The 18,456-nt window shown below is 42.1% G+C and overlaps 2 long non-coding RNA genes across 3 annotated transcripts in view; one reads left to right on the top strand and one right to left on the bottom strand.

The window, feature by feature from the left end:
- Positions 1-7,979, bottom strand: part of LOC108507664 — a 10,968-nt gene extending 2,989 nt beyond the window's left edge. The window contains exons 1-2 of one of the 2 annotated variants that reach the window (XR_001878216.1): positions 7,909-7,979; positions 2,036-2,646 (exon numbers count right to left, since the gene is read on the bottom strand). This is a non-coding gene — a long non-coding RNA (uncharacterized LOC108507664). The remainder of the gene's footprint in view (positions 1-2,035; positions 2,647-7,908) is intronic. The other variant, XR_001878217.1, reaches the window with a different exon arrangement.
- LOC108507665 overlaps positions 7,824-18,456 on the top strand; it is an 11,020-nt gene continuing 387 nt past the window's right edge. The window contains exons 1-4 of the long non-coding RNA XR_001878218.1: positions 7,824-7,940; positions 8,479-8,559; positions 8,641-9,796; positions 18,080-18,082. This is a non-coding gene — a long non-coding RNA (uncharacterized LOC108507665). The remainder of the gene's footprint in view (positions 7,941-8,478; positions 8,560-8,640; positions 9,797-18,079; positions 18,083-18,456) is intronic.

Genomic DNA, 18,456 nt, shown 5'->3' with positions numbered 1-18,456 from the left:
CCCTCTTTTTTTTTTTTTTTTTTTGGTCAGCATTTGCTGTCAAATATTCTTCTTTGGTAAAAGTGGCAAAAAGGGGATGACAAAGTGAACAGAAGTGGAAAAGTTGTCCATGTGCATATGCAGTGGTAGGAAATACTACAGTAAGGAAACAGTCAGACCTAGAACAAACACACACAGAAACAACACGGGAAAACTGTGAAAGGGAGGTGACACTGGGACAATGTTTCCAACAAGGCCCCTACCAGATTGGCAAAAGGATAAAGGGAATTGATTGCTTATGCCTCACCTTTACAGACAGTTTTGAGAGATAAACGGAAGGCGCAAAGAGATATCAAAAAGGAAAAGTGTTTTGAACTGAGGAAAACTGGCTGAGATCCATCTGTGCTTTAACTACTCTAATGGAGCTGGGGTTGCATTAACTTGGAAAACCAAGTTACCCATATAACACAGGATGGTAGTTAATATCTTGCAAGTGGAAATTGCTATTTGGATTAAAAAATAAATATTTAGCTGTTTGCTGCAAAGAAGAGCTGGAATCAAATGAAAACAAAAACAGGTGGAGGATTAATTAACATATCTAATAATATGAAGTAAATTTTCTTACTAAGTAGTTCTTGCAGTAGTATGTACTTCAATGTAAAGTGTTCACAAAACAGAAATGCAGCTAATAATTCTGGATATCCTCACAAACTCATACTGAGGGAAATCCTTTAGCCTGGCTAACTTAGATAATTCTTAATAATATTTGCTCATTTTAGTTTCCACAGCACAGTATAAACAATCTCTTCCAAATGTATTCACACTCTAAGCTGGATATCACTTAGTTTTCTTTACTGTATAATTTTATTAAGCTACATGCATACAGGAAAACTGAAAGCCATACCACTTTTAACTCAAATGCTATGGCTGATTTTAAAAACAAGAGCATGATATAAACCTGAGTAATAGGAGACCAAGGATCCAGGCTAAAGGATTTATCTCTAAGCAAGAGAAAACCTGTTTCTTGATGTGAAGACAGATTAGTTCTTTCAAATCCATGAATATCAATGTTCCTAACAAAAATGTCTGTGTGTATGTGTTTGTCTTGGATGAAGCTTTCTGTATTTTTAAAAAGACAGAAATTTGAGTGTTCTAAGAAGAAAAGGGGAATCACCCAGGTATAAAATATTTCCTGTGGAAAGCTGTATTGCATACAATAAAATGACCTATGGGAATGGACTGCATACCTGTTAGAATAGCTCTGTACCACTGGGATTGTGAAGACTGCACCTTCAATTATTGTACTGGGGGTCTTTTAGGACATGTAGAAAATAGTGGAAATCATGGGTCCTTAAGCTGACAGGGTATTGAAAAGTGACTTAAGTTTATAACACACAACCTTGCATGATTGTTCAACTAATTCAGGTAACTTTGGAGATTTATAGGTATAGCATTGCTGAGATAAGAGACATGCATTTAATGAAGATGGATTATGGAATGGGACTGATGTTCTTCATAGTCTGTTTAGGCAGGTTCTGGAAAACCATGGCTCAAGGCATGTGTTACACATGTAAGGATTATAATTTTCCACATTTTGACAATTGCTTAGGTCAGAATTTGACCAAGGTGCAAGCACGAAATAGCTCCACTCATTGTGCCATTACCTGTGGAGGGTCCAGTTATGTTCATATACATTCAGAAATCACTGTGCACTCTCTCAGAGTGTATGTAAAGGTGCAAAATACACCATTACTTTAAAAGCAAGACTGTGGTCTCCGACATCTACAGAAACATGAATTTCACACGCCATAGTTGTAATTTTAGTTGCTCAGTGGTTGCTCAGTGGTTATACATCATTATAGCCTCAGACTCTAAATTGTTATCATCACAAGAGACCACACAGGAAAAAATGATAGTGCTAAAAATTTTTCTGTATAACAAGTTAAATTGCACTATTAGTTTGTTTTTTTGGGTTTCCCCCCCCACCTCCTACCCCACCCCCTAAGTTAATCAGATCTCTTGGACAATGAAACTGTTAAATATTCACTGGACTAACAGCAAATCCTTAGTTCCATGTATGGTGTTCTCTTCTGACTAGAGCAAGATTTTGAGTGTAGCACTAAAGAACTGTCCCATCTTTCCGTTAATTCAAAACACTACTGGTCACACCTAAGAACCGACTGGGTCAACCGCCACCAACTGCCACTAAAAAGTAAACCAGAACTGATGCTGTCAAGATCTAAAAGACTGTCTGTGGAAAGGATTTTGAACTTCCAAAAGTTCTGCCCTTCAAACACAGTTTGCACCAGATTTGCCTGCTTTTTCCCCCCCAGTGAGCTCAGTACACAAATTCACGAATGCAACTTAGGTACTATTTTGCTTTTTGAAAACTAAAATGGTTCTACATATACTAATGAATTTCTATTGACAGAGCTGCCAGAGCATTAGCACTGTGCATCTCCTCCTTTCTCCTCATCTCACTTGACCTCCGGAAGGATTAGATGTGTTACCCTCTGAACGATTATCTGGCAACCTCACTTTCTTGTCTGAGTAAAAGGCCAGGCAGCCTAAACGTCTGTAGTGCTTCAGGCAGGAATGTGAGACAGTGCAGCCAGCCTTCAAGAAACACCCTAAGTAAAACCATTTCTCTGGGATTTTAGGAGAGACCTGACAATGAACAACGAGAAAGCAAAATTGGTGCTGAAGCTGTGGTATTTCATTCTTAATTCTAAGCGTATTGGATACAAAGCATGCAATGTTTGGCTACTGTTAACAAGTTGCTTGTTTAAGAGTAATATATTGGTACAGAGTCCCACTGCAATAATAGCAAGAATGTTCCTCTGGGACAACTCTCCCCGAGAGCTCAAGTTACTTATTTTTTAAGTGTTAGAGATAAACATACATTGGCACATTGCCAAGTATTGTGGGTATGGAGTTAAGGAGAGAGTCTGAAAGTTTTTTGTTCTTCCCCCAAAACATAAACACACATGCAAACAACAAGAAACAGCAGTATTGGGAGTTGTAGAAGGTTGTTACTACTGGCAGTACTTACTTTTGAGAAATAGATATAGAAGGCATACAAACAACAGGGTATACACAACATCCAAAAAAATATCATGATATTCCTTAAGTTTGCTTGTATTTTGTATCTGTGAAGTGTTTCACAAATTCTTACTTGATTTTTTAGTAAGAATCAGGCATTTTCACAACAAATATTTTCTGCATCTGCTGATATTTTTAAATTGGCATCACTTTTTGAAGTGTCTTGATTAATGCGTAAAAAACTTCAAAAAATATTTACGTTTTTTTGATATTCTGTTGTATAATGTGAGGACACCAAATCATAATAACACTGTAATATCGTGAAAGCAATCATTACTCAGGACTTTCAAGTTGTTGGAATGTGTTTTTATTTTGCTCAGAATGGTAAGTGAAAACGGCATTCCCACCGACTGTGCTTACTGGAATTTCACAACACTAAATCTGGCTTTTTAGTATTTCAGATTGTACTTTAGTTTGGATATCTGAAGAGGTGTTGTTGTATAAAGCTCGATGATACCATGATACCATGACAGGGCAAAGGTAAAACCTTAAAATATAATATCAATACCCTACATTTCTTATGAAACCCCAGCCTATAAATGATATACCAACAGATACTTGGAATGTCTGCTGCGACTTTCAAGGATATGTGCTTTGTTCTCCCTATGTAATCCAACAGCTGACTCTTTGCTTGAAGTACAGTGTTAATTATGGAACTGTGACATGATGTTTGCCAGCAGCTGTGCAACACTGGCCTTTTCTTTTCTCCAATGTGTCTCACCTTGGCAAATCCAAAGATAGGGATACGTGTCATAGGGTCATAGAATAGTTTGGGTTGGAGGGGACCTCTAAAGGTCACCTACTCCAACCTCCCTGCAATGAGCTAAATCTCCATGACCAATGTTTGATGTGTCTGGGAAGACTATCGAGATAAAGGATGATTTTATTTTTTTTTAAGGGGGGCATTTGCATTGGATCTGGATGACAACTGTGCAATTAATTTCTTATGGATCTTTGAACAAATAACAGGGAGAAGTATGGCTGGCCAATGTGGCAAAGCAAGCTAATTTTCTTTCAAATTCTGAACTCCATTTTGTGTTATGTACTGAATGTGCAGAAGCCAGCCCAAAAGTGGGAAGCTGCAATGTGTACCATAACACCTGTATAAAGCATACGAGTGATCCTTCAAGAATCCATTCTTCTGGAATACTGAAAACATGAATCTTTTTGAACAGCTGTCTCTGTCCACAGGAACACTTTTTCTTGATAGTGCACACTGTGAGATCCAGTATAGGCACAAGTGACAGCTTGTGTTCCTGTTTCTCATGGACTACCTCTCATCTTAAAGACACCTTCAAGGAAGGTGCAATGGCAATAAAAAAATGCATTCATTTCCTCACATGAAAGCAAATAAAGTGGGCCAATCATAACTACATGTAAAAAGACTTCCAGGAAAAGGAGCTGGGAGGAGTTCTGCCTAGACTGAAATGATGACAAATGTTCGATATAGCTTTTAAGTATCTTGAATTTAAACATACAAAGGACATGCCTTGTAACTTGTCACTTTGAGAGATTAGCAATTCTTAAATGTTCTCAACACAAGAGTTAAAAAATAGCCTGCTGTCTTTGGTACCTGCCATCTCTTCTCAGACAGATTGAACTGGGGGATTGGGCAGTCTGTAAATTAGGAGTCATCCATGACAGCTGCAGAACAGAAGCCTGTACACCAAAGATGACTCTGACAGGCTTAGAAGCATCTTACAGAGCCAGGCCAGGACCAGGGACCAGGGCTGCTCTAAGCCACTTAGAAGGTTTAGAAGAACCTGAAACTCAGGAACTGGTTCTGCAAGAGCCAGTCAAGGCCAGAGACTGCACAGATCCATTCTGGCTGAGATAAGAACAGACATTACTGATGAGGGAGAATCTGCATCAGTGCCTTAGTGAAAAAAAAGGATTTTTTTCCTAATTTTTTCCCCCAAGTTCAGCATCTTTGTCATCTTTTGTAAAGTAAGTGCAAAATATTAGTGCATCAAAATGGAGGTACTGTGTGACAGGGGCAGACATTTTTCTCTTCAATGCTTTCAAGATTTTCGGTGGCTTTTAATCCAAACGTTTGATTTCTGTTTGAACTTTTCATATTCATCTAAATTGATGTTACAATAATTGTAACTGCACAGTTACTGCTCAATATTGCTATGCAAAATTTTCAAGTATACATAACTTAAGCATGAGTATCCTTTGAAAGACTAGTTTAGAATAATTGATAAAGTCCAGTCCTACCGGTAACTGGGTGCCAGACACACAACTTAGACACCACTCCTATACTGCTGTCCCCACAAAAGAGCAGTTATACCCAACAGTCCTCCTCTTCCTATTCCTACTGGCAGCAGCAGCTGGCAGCTTTGTATCCACCTCTGACAAATGCACAAAGACACATTCAGCTGTTGGGACAACATTAATTGTCTGAACTGCTGGTTTTGCCTCCAGGTAGAGGACTAAATGGCAGTGTTCTGAGAGTCGACCTCGGCCTTTGAGTCTCAACGGGTTCGTGGTGTAATAGATGATCACAGTAATGTATGCCTTAGTGTTTTTGAGTTACTTTTTGATAAAGCAGGCTGATAAAATCACGCCCAAGTTGTAAAATGAAACATGAGTAGACAAAACCGGTACGGTTATCCATTTCCCAGTTCACAGAGTGTTAAATATAGCACTTGGGCTTTGTCTGTTGTAGGGACATGGGCTATTTGCAGAACTTAACTTCCTGAAGTACAACCTTGCTTGTATATGAGGCTGGATACCGTGTCATTTCTACTTGAAAACTTCCAAATGAAGGTTAAAAAGGGGTCCCTGTCTTCAGGGAGGTGCAAGTCACGGATAGATTCCTGCACAAACTGCTAATTTCTAAATCTCTCTCTTGTATTTATGCCAAACAGCTGATAACGCTGTTGTGAACCTGCTTGAGCTTCCTGACAATTAATAAAACCAAGAGTGAAGCTTCTGTTTCCAGCATTTGTGCATTCAAAGACTGCAGGAATTGCTCTCCTACCTCCACTTCAACAGCAGGTGACCTCTCCAGTACCAAACACCCAGAAGCTCCAAAGCAGCAGCAACTATTGTAAAAAACGGAACCAAACCAAACCAAAAACCCAACAATTTCCTGGCTCTTGATAATCAGCTGGAATTTCTCTCCTCCTTTTAGTCTGCCAAACTAGTTAACTGTGAGAATGAGGGTGACCCATTTGCAAAAGAACACGATGCACATATCATGAGGCAAGAAGCTAGATGGATAAGACTTGCTAAACTTTGGTTTAGCACATGCACTGAAATCACTGCCATACAGAAAGGTAATTTTAACAACAGTTTTTCAGTCTCCAGGGAGACTGAAGAAATGGTGGCCACTAAAGAAAAAAGACACCCTGATCTATCAGAGCTGGATATGACAGGTAGTTCTACAGCATAGATACTACTTCTACAATAAGCAAACTAAAACTGCTTGGGCCTCCTGCTGGGGCAACTGTTCTAGCAAACAATATGACTATTGCCCTACATATTCCTGGGACAGAGAACACTTGTTGCACTCCGTCCACAAGCAAAAAAAGGACATAAATACTTGGATTTTTGCCTGTGTAGATAGGAACTGCTGCAAGGAAATACAGCGTAGTTAAATGTACACATGCTGTTGAGGAAAGAAATCAAGACAGAAACTTTCACTGTAGCCAATTTTGGGTAATGTAATAAATGAATTGTTCACCACACATTGTCCTCTTATTTATCTGGCAGACAGGAAGGGGAAGCAGCACTTAAATTCAAGAAAGCCAAGATAGGGGGGATGAGTTACAAACCGAGGATAAAAATTATGGGGATGGTTGTGGAAACGAGTAAGGTATCTAGGACCTGAAAAGTTTATTAACCATGGCTGAAAAGCATTCAAAAGAGGCCTCTAAATAAACTTTCTCACTACATGTCTAAACAAAGCAAAATTGCTGGACCTTAAATAAAAGTGCTCAGTGCTGGCCTAGAGGCATGGTCAGGCTGGTGATTAGTTGCCTTGGATATTCGGTGGCCTATCCAAAAAACGAGACATGCTGATATGAGGTCAAAAACTTCCACAGCCACCAAAAACCACCTGCGCTACTCAGCATTTAGAGCCGCACCGGGATCAGTTGAATTAATCTTACTTTGTTCAGGATTTGGCTTATGCGTCCGGTAAAGAGACATTTTTGCTGTACAGACAGGGGTGTTTACCAGATAAACTCACGGATGCCGCGAGTCTTGTTTTGCTGAGCTGTCTGTGAGCACGCCAGCCGAGACATTTATTCCAGCGCTCACGACGATGCCAAATCACTTTTGGGGGCGGCGGTGGTGCTGTTGGCTGCGGGGTGGGTGTTGCGTCTGTGTGTGCGTGTGTGTGGGAACGCAGAGTTCACCCTGCCGCTGACACGCTGAAAAAAAACCCCACATCAAAGCGCCACTAAGAAAACAAATCGGGGGGACCGCGGACCGGCGGCAGGCAGACCCCCCCCTCCCTCCGCCATCCCGCCTCCTCCTCCTGCGATGGGTCGGCTCGGGCAGATGCCTTTTTTTTTGGTTTTTTTGGGGTTTTTTTTAACCGCAGATTTTTTTTATTTCCCGTGGTGTCGCTCGCTCCGGGACACCGGGGCCGCCGAACCCAGCAGGGCCGTGCGGGGCGGGGCGGCCCCGGGCAGGGGGCGGCGCCGGGCGGGGATGGGCAGGAGCGGCAGTGCCGGCGGGCCCGGCCCCGGCCCCGGCCCCCTCCCCGCGGGTATTTAGCGGCGGCGCGGACCAGGCGGGGCCCGCGGCGGCGACATGGCCGCCGCCAGCAAGGAGCCCCCGCAGCTGCAGCGGCTGCTGGAGCGGGACCCTTACCTGACGCCCTTCCGGACCGACTTCCAGCGCAGGTACCGCCGTGGGGGGAGCGCCGCGAAGAGCCGCCCGCCCGCCCCGCTGTCCCCTCCCCTCGGCCGGGGCGGCTCCGCTGCCCTTCCGGTGCGGGCGGAGCCGCCGCCGGGGCCCGGCGGGGCCTCGACCGGGCTGGGCGGCTGCGGGGAGGCCTCGGCCGCGGGGCCGGCGGGTCCCGCCGCGACCCGGCACGTCCCGCCCGGGGTGTCCGCGCTGCGCCCCGCGGGCCCTCCCGGCCGCGCCGGTGGGGCGGCGGCGGGTCCCCGGCGAGCCGGGCCCCGTGGGGCGCAGCTGGGGCACCCTGCGAGAATCGTGGAATCACAGAGTAGCCGGGGCTGGAAGAGACCTTTAGAGATCATCTGCTTTTCAACCCCCCCCACTAAGACTGAGTTGCTCAGAGTTTACATCCAGGCTGGCCTCGAACGTTTCCAGGCATGGGGCATCCGTAGCTTCCCTGGGGAATCTGTTCCAGTGCCTCCCTGCTCTCACAGTAAAGAATTTTTTTCCAGTGTCTAATCAAAACATGCTCTCTTTCAGTTTGAATCTATTCCCCTTTGTCCTGTCATTACTCGCTCTTGCAAATAGTCCATCTCCACCTTCCCTGGAAGTTCCCTTCAGGTACTGGAAGGCCACAATTAGGTCACGCTGAAGCTTTCTCTTTCCCAGGTTGAACAATCCTAATTCAGGCTTTCCTCATAGGAGAGATACTCCATCACTCTGATCAACTTGGTGGCCTCCTCCGGACTTGCTGGAACGGGTCAATGCCCCTCCTGTGTTGGGGAGGGGATTGCACCTAGAGCTGGATGCAGTCAGTACGGGAGGGTAGTGCGCCGAGCCGCTGTTGCTAATAAAGGTGTTTTTCAGTCTTGCTGTGGAAATCTGTAAAGAAACTGCTCCTGAATCTTGTCTTTCTGGAGAATTTTCCTGCAGGCGTGTGTTTTGAGATAGCCCCGAACCGCCAGCTCAGCTGTTCAGCAGACCTGCGGCGGGTGAAGTAGCAGAGCATGCGTTAGGCTGGTGCCAGGTTATCGGTCTGAGTATCCCTCTTTTTGTGCCTCTCGATGGGAACTGTGACACCAACCCTCTGGCCAGGGCCTGGGCGAAAGCCTGCCAGCAGCAGCTCGGGCAGAGGCGGCCTGTGTCCTGCACAGCCAGGCTGCAGGCCTGAAAAAGCTGCTGTAGCCTCACTGGCCGAGTGAACAGAGCGATTGGGAGCTTTTGTGCCACACGTTTATGTCTTGTTTCACTAGCAGTCCTCTGATAGTCAAAATAATTGTAATACTGCCCTGTAGCTCCGAAGTGTGGAAAAGTCTGTGTGTGTGTAAGGGATGCAAGAAGGAATTTGATTCCCTCCCCCCAAAGTCTGTTTGTTTTTGTTTTTTGTTTGTTTTTTTTTCTGTTACTGTATTCTACATGGTTTAGCATTACTAGGTGTCTGTCCTCTGGGGTTCTGGTATTGAATAGTGGTAAGGCTAGATCTTGTTAAAATGGGATTAAGGATTAAGTAAACTATTAGGCTGACTTGCAGTGTATGTAGTAATCTCTTAATGGCAGAACAACTGAGTGTTTTAAACAATGGTTCCTGACAAGCTTCTAGTCACGCATGCAGTGTTGTAAAACACCTAATTCTTTCAGTGGGGTGCCAGGGTATAGGAATTAATAAGTGGGCAGGTCTGGCTCTTAATAAAACCATTCATTAAAACATTTGGGCTTCCCAAATGTGCCTGCCACCTAAGTGATTGTGGATAATGATATTTGTGTTTCTGAGGATAGGGTAGCTGTACTGAACAAAGTGAGTTTGCAAAATGTTTGTGTACTTCTCAGGTTTGTACCCCTTGAGCATTGAACTGGTCCTGTCTGTGTCTTGTCACTTTCTGGCTTCTGAACTTCCAGCTGGTCCCTTGCCACAGAAATATTGTGGAAATGTGTAACGTTTAAAAACAGTAGGGAAAACTTTTGTGGCAACCTGTGGTAAATTAGATGTCTTGTTCTAAGCCCAAACGAGTAGTGTATCTTGTGGTTGGTAGAGAGTGCCAAGGAGGAGGAGTTGTAAGCACAGGAAAATACCTGTTGGTGTCTCCATGCAATGCTCATTCCAGGTGCTATGAATTGTGATTCAGTCTGTATTTAATAGCTTCAGGTGTTTTTTATCTGGAGGCCTTTCATCAAGAGTGCCCAGGAGAAAGGAGTTCTGCAGCCTAATTGATGCTTGTGTGAGGAGCCAGTTCTTTGGGGCCTTCGGTATGTGAGACTTTCTTATTTATGTCCAGTTCCCGTGCTGGGGGAGGTGGTGAACAGCCCTGCACAACTCTGTGCACTGTCCATGAAATCCTGAGCAGTGTGGTGCTTCATGCTCTTTATTCCAGGCTGAAGGGTCCTGATGTGTTTGACTGGTGGTTGTGTGACCCATCACTGTGGTATGGGACTGTTGTGAAGTAGCTCAATGGATCTGGTTTCCTGCACCATACATGGTGTAGGAAAAGGCTGTGATGAAGCAACCAGGAACATGTCGAGCAATTGGGTGTTAAGAGTTGATTGACTGACAGAGGATTAAGGATGCTTGAGAATCAAAGCTTTTTAAACACTTGTCTGTGAAGATCCTTGTATTATGCCTTGTGCAGAAACATGTGAAATCGTCCTTCCTTTGTCTTGCTCAGTAACAGTTCTTCTGTAGAAGTGAGAGGAAAATAAAAGACTTGGGGTTTATTTTTGGCAGTGACATCAGCGAGTTGCTGACTTGCCCTTTAGGCTTGAGTCTTTCTGCTCTTCTATCCATAGCACTGTATTAGCATGGCCTGTTATTGTTAGTGGAAAACTTTATAGCTGTGTGTGCCTGGCTATTGTATAATGCACAGCTAACTTGGTGGTGGTGGTTTATTCTCACAGCCAAAGCCAGGCCATTTCTGTTGTTGGATTGGATTGCTCAGGACCTTGTTGGTTTGTGCTGTGTCTCAGTGGGTGTGCTTCCTTGGGCAACCTCTCCCTGTGTTTGGCTACACTCATTGTGAAAAATTCTTTTTTTAAATACTGTAACTTCCCTTGCTGCAACTTTGTTGCTTCTAATCTTTTTTCCCCTTTGTACTTTGGAATACAGCCTGGTTTATCCTTTTCTTTAGGCACTCCCCCCACCTGTCCCTTTAGATTAAAATTATAGATAGATATCAGCAACCCATGCCTCCTCAGGTGAGCTTTTTCACACCTAATCCGAGGAAACCCATCCCTGGGGCCCTACCTGTGTGCCAGAGGTAGGAGAAGACAGGCCAGGAATAAGAAGCTGCCTTCATACAGAGGCCGTGGTGTGTCCTTGCCTGTCTATGCCTTGAGAAGTGCAGGCCTCTCCTGCTGAGGTTCACATCTGCCTCTCCTGCCCTTGCTCCTTCACCCTCAGGATGGTGACCATGTCTTCATGACATCTTTGAGCCTTGTTTTGTTATTCCTTTTTCTTGGAGGAAGGGGATTGCTGAAGGATGGACAGGCCTCAGTCACATCAGCCTGGACTCAGCAGTAGTGTGATTATACTGATTCACTTTGAGAGTTGCCAGATTCATGATGAAATGAATCATGACGTTGCCTCAAGTTTTGAAAATTTTCCTTTGGCTTTCAAGGACTGTTGCCTTTAACCTCTCTTGGAGTGTAACTTATCGCTTTAGGCAGCTGACTGTTTTCTCTCTTTTTCATAAAGCCTTGAGAAACACTGAATGCTTTGATGGGAATAAAGGGCTTCTCTAAAGATATAATGCCTAAGATGTGATGGTAGGACCTAGTTATGGAGTATGGACTGACATAGTTAAATGAGGGACTACTAGGAAGAAAGAGACCTCTGGTCACATTCCCTTTTCAACACTTTGTCATGCCTGGGCATGTTATTGCAAATGGTGTTCATGGGGAAAATAGAAATCCGTCATTTTTTCCTTTCTCCGGATGTCTGAATTTGACCCTGAGTTGAGGAGGGAGCATTTTCTCTGGGGAAGGAGAAAATCGATGTATAAATAGTGAAACATTTAGCCTTGACCCAAATACACACTATTCAGAACTCTAAACAAGAATCTACTTAAAACAAACAAACAAAAATCACCCAGTGATAGTGTTTGTGTAGGATATCACTGTGCTACATTGTTTGACCATCTGTGATATGTCTCCCCACAAGTATTTTGTTAACTCCCAAGTGTTATTTATACTAAAGACTTTGTATAATTTAGTATGTATTTTTAGTCTTTTACCTCTTAGAGCATAATTGGTTCAATTAAAGCCATTAATGCCTGTGGTGTAATTGCATTTTATGGAATTACAAACTGGTGTTAGAAAATGCTGCCCATTAGAATTTTCTGCTATAACAATGTGCATGGCTTATGATATTTTACCAGTCCCTGCAACTGCCTCTAATCTCCTGACTGTGTAGTCCTTGGTGAAAGCTTTTTTTTGAGTAGTTCAATTTATAGAATAGATAAGAAAAATTTTACCCATATGTAGCTTCAGTCTTTATGTTCAAACAACACTGATTTGTTCAGTTAGATAAAATGCTGCCCGTAGTGCTTGATCATATGTATGGATCGAGAGAGAGAAGGTTCCATTGCTTCTGAAGTGTTGGTGAAGACAGGAACATCTACTCGGTGGCTTTTGTAGCTGTATGGATTACCAAGATGTCTGTCATTTGGTTCAGAGGTTTCTAGCATTGTTCTTACATCCCTCCACTCTTACAAAAGGGAAGTACTTTCTGTTCTTCCAGTTGTCTCTCTCATTGTGTGTGTGCTTAATATCAGATTAATGCTGCTTTATGGTTCTGTATGTTTTTGTCTATTTTAAAGGAGCAGAGTGGTGGGTACTTGACTGAGGTATTGAAAATGAAGAGGTGTCGGGTTGGGTTTGATAGGGCTGAGTAGGAAGGCAGCTGCTGGGTTCTAGCAAGTTTGGGAATGGAGTTGAAGAATGACACAGCTGGAATCCTAGTTTTAGATGAAGATGGGGAGGGGAGAAGAACTGGAGTGTGATCTGTCACAGATGAACACAACCACTATGTATTATCAGTGTAGGGAACCAAGCTATCAACTCAGAAAAACTGGATTTTCCTTTTCTGTGTTGTCTCATACAGACTGTTGTATTGGGTGTGCAGAACTAAATGTTCATGAAAAACAATGTCATATATATTGCTGTGTTTTTATTGTTTTTGGTGTCATCTCATAAGTTCAGTAGACTTCTGTTGATTCTAGAACCCTGACAATTTATTGGAATATATCCTGCATTATGGTACTCTCTGGAATGCTCATGTGCATTCTGGTTGCTGACCCTGACAAGCACAGCTGGCTACATCACTGATGACCTTAACTTTTAAGTCTGTGAGGAAGTACTTACCTAGGCCAATGTACATCTAGTGTATGTGTGTCTGAGTGTAGTCCTCATCAAAAGATTCAAGTTGCCAATTGTCTTAATAGCTGCCTACTTTATAAAAAGGCAGCAAAATATTAAGATGCAGGTATTGCATTTTGTTAGCGAAGCAGTTGCCTCTGTATACAAATTAAAACTTAGTACTGTCTGCAAAAAAGAGTTGAAGCCCCCTCAGCTCTGTTATGTGGTGTTAGCATGTCTGAGCATGTTGGATGGGCTCTGAGAATTTGCCTGGAATTTTAAAATGTTAGATTCTGTGACCAGGAACCTGATTGCTATTCACTGTAATAGCGAGAAAAAGCTTTGTCTTGCTGAATACTTTAAAGTCAGGTATTTATGCATGTTTCTTTACTACTTCAAAGCTGTAAAGAAGGCATTCTTATTATGGAGGACTGTCTTAAATTGTCATCCTATCTCAGTAAGGTGCTTTTTTCCCCTCTGTTCAATTTCAGTATTTATGTATAGACACTTATTTCTTCCCAGCCTCCCTGTTACCTTTTATTTACTCCCACTATGCCTTCTAATCTTAGCAGTTCCTTCATCTTCTGTCTCCCACAAAAGAAGCTCCTTTTCACTTGTGCAGTGTCAGAGATCTAAAACCTCTCACTCATGCTTCCATTTGCTATGTACTTCTGAAACTTTGCTTCATACAGTTATTCATTAGGTTAAAAAGAAAATAATGTCTCGAGGCAAAGTGTCAAGTGCAACAAGATCAGGTTTAAAATGTTTAAAACATGAGTTTTCATCTGGAAAAAAAAATTATTCAGCAAAAAATAGTTTCTTTGTAGAATATGGCTCCCTCTTCCCCAGGTATCTGACAGTTTGATATTCTTACAGCAACTCTTGTTAAGAAGTTGAAGGCCAGTTATTGGGGATGATTCCTGGCCATACTGCAAAGAATAGGCCTCTGAGATGCTGCTCTTGGAAGCACCTTACCAATGAATGTTGTCTGGACATTATTTACCATTCAGTGTTAGGATAGGCCCTTGACAAAATAGATGTCTGAGGACCCATGAAAGGACCCAAGTCAATTAGTTCCCTTGTGTGAACATGTTGAAATCGTTCCGTTAATCTTGGATATTTCTAGTGCCAAACTTATTTTAACCTATGCTCTTGATATACTGAAAACAACAACAAAAAAGCCTCACTGACAGTTACTTACTGATTCTGTTGACTGGTGTTACTTGAACGTGGAGGTAGCTCTAATGCTTTATGCTTGATACCCTCTTTTTTTTGGAGCTGTTGTTCAGGCATGGTGTACTTTGGTTCCCTTGTATCCTCCCTGTGCTGCCTCTCTTACTGCTGGTATGTCTGCCCTTGTGCTTAGTGATAGAGAAAGTAATTTCAGAGTACAGCATGAAGTTTCTACAAAAGGAATTGAGGGATGTTCAGTCACACCAAATTAACTGTGATGTGTATAGTTTGTGGAATGGGAAATGTGAGTTTTAGTCCTTGTTATATGAACTGGTCTTGCATTCATTGAGTGATTTGTGTGTTCCAGAGTCTTTAAAGCACAGTTGGGATATGAATTCCCCACTTACAAATGGTGCTGGTATGATAGGCCAAACTAAAGATGATATCCTTTATGGTAGGAATAGAAAAGTGGAGGAATCCTGCCAAAGTAATACTTTAGCAGAGTGTGGACTTCAAGCTTATTAGTGTTTCTTCTTTAATTCCTTCCGTTCAAAACCATACCCCACCTTTTTTGTCAAGAAAAGACCTCCAGAAATGTGGATAAGCCAACAAAGAGACTTCATTGATCTTGAAGGGTGGCTGCAAATCTGTGTGACTTGAAGAGAACCAGTTCTCTATTTCTGGGCTGTGACAAATAATTGTGGTTCGTGAAACAAATGGGTGATTACATCAAAATAAAACAAACGGATTGTAAAACTTAATTACACCCCCATAAAGAAATAAAACAGACCCTTGCAAGGTCAAGGGGCCCTAAACCTCCCTACTATCCTAAGAATAAAATATGGTAGAACTTTAAATCTTTTATGACCAGTTGTAGAGATAACCGTTTAGCTTTAGCTGTAAGAAAACCCAGATATTAAATTCTTAGCAAAAAACTGTAAAATGTATATGTGTATGATATAATTAGTATGCATGAAGTAGCTAAGATAAATGCCAAATGTACACTGTAATAGATGTGGAGATTTGGGAAACTTGTCCCCATTTCTGTCACCCAGCTGGCTGCTTGCTTTTACCATATAATAAACTCCTATTCAAAAACTTATAGAAACTCGAGACTTTCTTTATCACATGGGCAATGTTTTAGAGTCTGATCTTCACTTGTTCTCATCCTCCTCTTCAAGAGGGAGCTGCTAGAGAAGGCTCTTCAGAAGACACTGTTTTGGGTCAAGTGAAAAATAAACTTTTAGTGCTCATCACAGATGTAGGTAGTTTATTACAATTAGTGTGGGGATTTTTCTTTTTTTTTTTTTTTTTTTGAGAAAACAATGTATTAGATGGTGACTGAACTGTGTGCCAACTGTGTGTGCAGGTCAGACTTGTGTTTTGAAGGCACTTTCTTTTTTCCTGATGTGTCCCTGCTAGGCAGGCTACATTTATGTACAGAATATGTGCTTCCAGGCATTCCCCATGGTCACATGTGAATGCCTTGTCATCATCAGATCCAAGCTTCTGGTTGTATAACCATTTGATAAGATGATTTGGAGGAAAGGCAGGAGGGCCAGGGGGAATTGTCTGAAAGACTCCTATTAAAATCATGCTGAGTTACTGTGTATTTTAAATGAAAACACACTGCACTACTACAACTGTTTGGTAATTGCCTATCTAGAATGTATTCACTGCATGAACATAGGAGTCAGCAGCTCATTTTAGCAGCTTTAGGGGGCATCCTGATTGTACCGTACCTGCTATCCCAGCAAAAAACCAGAGAGTTTAATAAATTCTCTCTTATGTGTCAGGCTTAAGCAGATACCTTGTGTATTTTATGCTGTCTAAAAGGCCCTTGGACATCCCTGCTTGTATGCTAGCAAGTCTGTTACATTTTTTTGTCATTGTTAGATACCTGTTAACAGTTAACATAATAGTTTGATACCTTTTGTAGTATACATCCACAGTATAAATGTGCCTGGTTTGATAGGACTGGTAAGCTGTGAGTTTGTGGATGCTTTTCATTCTAAGAAAAAAACTTCAATTTCCATCATAAGCAATGATGAATCTTTTGATCCTTTCAGAAAGGTTTTTGTCCGGAATAAACAGCTCTTCCTGACAAATCCTACTTCTTTAGGAGGTTGTTGAAGCTTAAGCAGTATGCAACACTTGATATTTCTATTTAGTTGCCAGCTTTTCTGAGGAAATTTGGGCAGCATGTAAATACTTGCACAATAGGTCTGTATTGTTACACAAACAGTGGCGGTGACTCCATGGCAGCATTTGTGAAAGAGCAGATGTGATGCTCTGGGACAGGAGCCTGGTGCAGGGGCTCTCCAGAGCTTAGAGCTAAAATCTACCTTTCTGAGAAGTAGAAATTAGAGAACAATCTACATACTTTGTACATCAAGGTAAGACCTCAGGCAAATAAATACTTTGTCAGTTCTTGAATCCTTCCTTAGTTTGTATTTTGATGAGATTTGTCATCTTGTGTTACCTCCTCTGTCCCACCCTTCTACAATTGCCCCCAAAAACCCTAAACATCCCTAGGAGAAATGGGGGAAAATCCCTCCTTGGTACGAGGGAAGGACCAGAGCTGAAAAAAGACAAGTTTTACAACTTCTGGGTCTGTTTAGACTACAGCTTTTTTGGGACATATTGAAGTAGTGGAGGACAAGGTAAAGCTTCATCGTGCTGAATGAGCCAGGTGATTCAAATCTGCTGTCTGAACAAATGAATCCTCTCTCTCAGCTGACACGAACTCCCAAGCTTCAACTTAACCTTTGGAAAGCTCACAGATAATCATATCTTTCAAGTTCAATAGATGGATATTGTTTTTTATAATATATTTCGCTTTTGGAGGGTAAACAGTATGTGTCCAGTTCTGCCAATGGCATGGATTTGTGAACGTGTGTGTGAGGTTTTCCAGTGAAGCACAGTCTGTTGGTACAGGGTTTTCATTTTCATTTCTTTCTACAGGGATCAGATACGCCCTGTAAATTTTTTTATTCTCACTTAAAGAAGATATTATTAAAAAAATAAAGCTTTAAAAAACCACAACAACAAAACAGCGTAGGAATATCTTTAAATCTTTGATCTTGCAAGCAGCATGGTGTTTCTCACTTTTGGGGAATGTTTAGGAGGCTTAAATAGTTGTATCGATTTGCCCATGCTCTTTTTAGTTGGGGTGCTCCTTGTCCCTGTGCTTCTGTCTTTCTTCAGCCCTTGGCTGCATTCTTGGCGCCGGTGAGCAATTGTTTTGAGCAACAGAAGGTGCTTGTGGGATGCTGAACTACTCTCAGCATGTAGGACAAGCAGAGAAATAACCTCTCCACTGGCAAACTCCGGAGTGATGGGAGAGACGCTTGAGCAAAGCCCAGCGTTTGGGTTCCACACTTCGGGCTGTGTCCCTTGTCTAAGCTGCTTTTTCCCTTTCTTGGAGAAAGGAAATCAAAAAAGGTGTTACCGCTGCTTTGTAAGGCAGGGAGGGGGAAAGGCTGAAGTGATAAAGGGCTTAAAAAGGTCGATTAAGGCAGGAGTTGGGTACTGGTGACAGTATCAGAAAGGTCTCCTCCCTGCCCTGCACATGCAACCCCTCCCACATCTCCCCCTAAAAAAAAAAAAGGGAACAGGGAAGGATGTCGCTAAAGCTGTTTTTCATCTGTGCAAAATTCAAGGTAGTTGTCTCTCAGCATTCAGTGGTCTGAAGTTTTTGATATGAGTGTGAAAACTGGCTTTTCCTTTTTTTGCTGTACAGCTTTCCATGTATTTTCCCCAAAAGACCATAAAAATATCTTTATTAATTGCACTTTACGTGCTTAATGCATAAGTGTATGTAAACACACAGACCTTTTTTTTTTTTTGGAGAAGTTTTTGGCTAGCCCGTGTGTAAATCCAACTTCCACTGGAGTTCACTGGCAAGTTTAACTATGGCTTATAGAACTTATTGATTTAATCTATAGCATATTTGATATGAATTTTCTAACAAGAGTTCTTTAATGCTTAATTTTATAA

The sequence above is a fragment of the Lepidothrix coronata genome, unplaced genomic scaffold (assembly GCF_001604755.1).
Source record: "Lepidothrix coronata isolate B3197 unplaced genomic scaffold, Lepidothrix_coronata-1.0 Scaffold264, whole genome shotgun sequence".
NCBI classification, from domain to species: Eukaryota; Metazoa; Chordata; class Aves; order Passeriformes; family Pipridae; genus Lepidothrix; species Lepidothrix coronata.
Note: the sequence above shows the minus strand (reverse complement) of the source record. Positions and strands in the feature narration are given on the sequence as shown.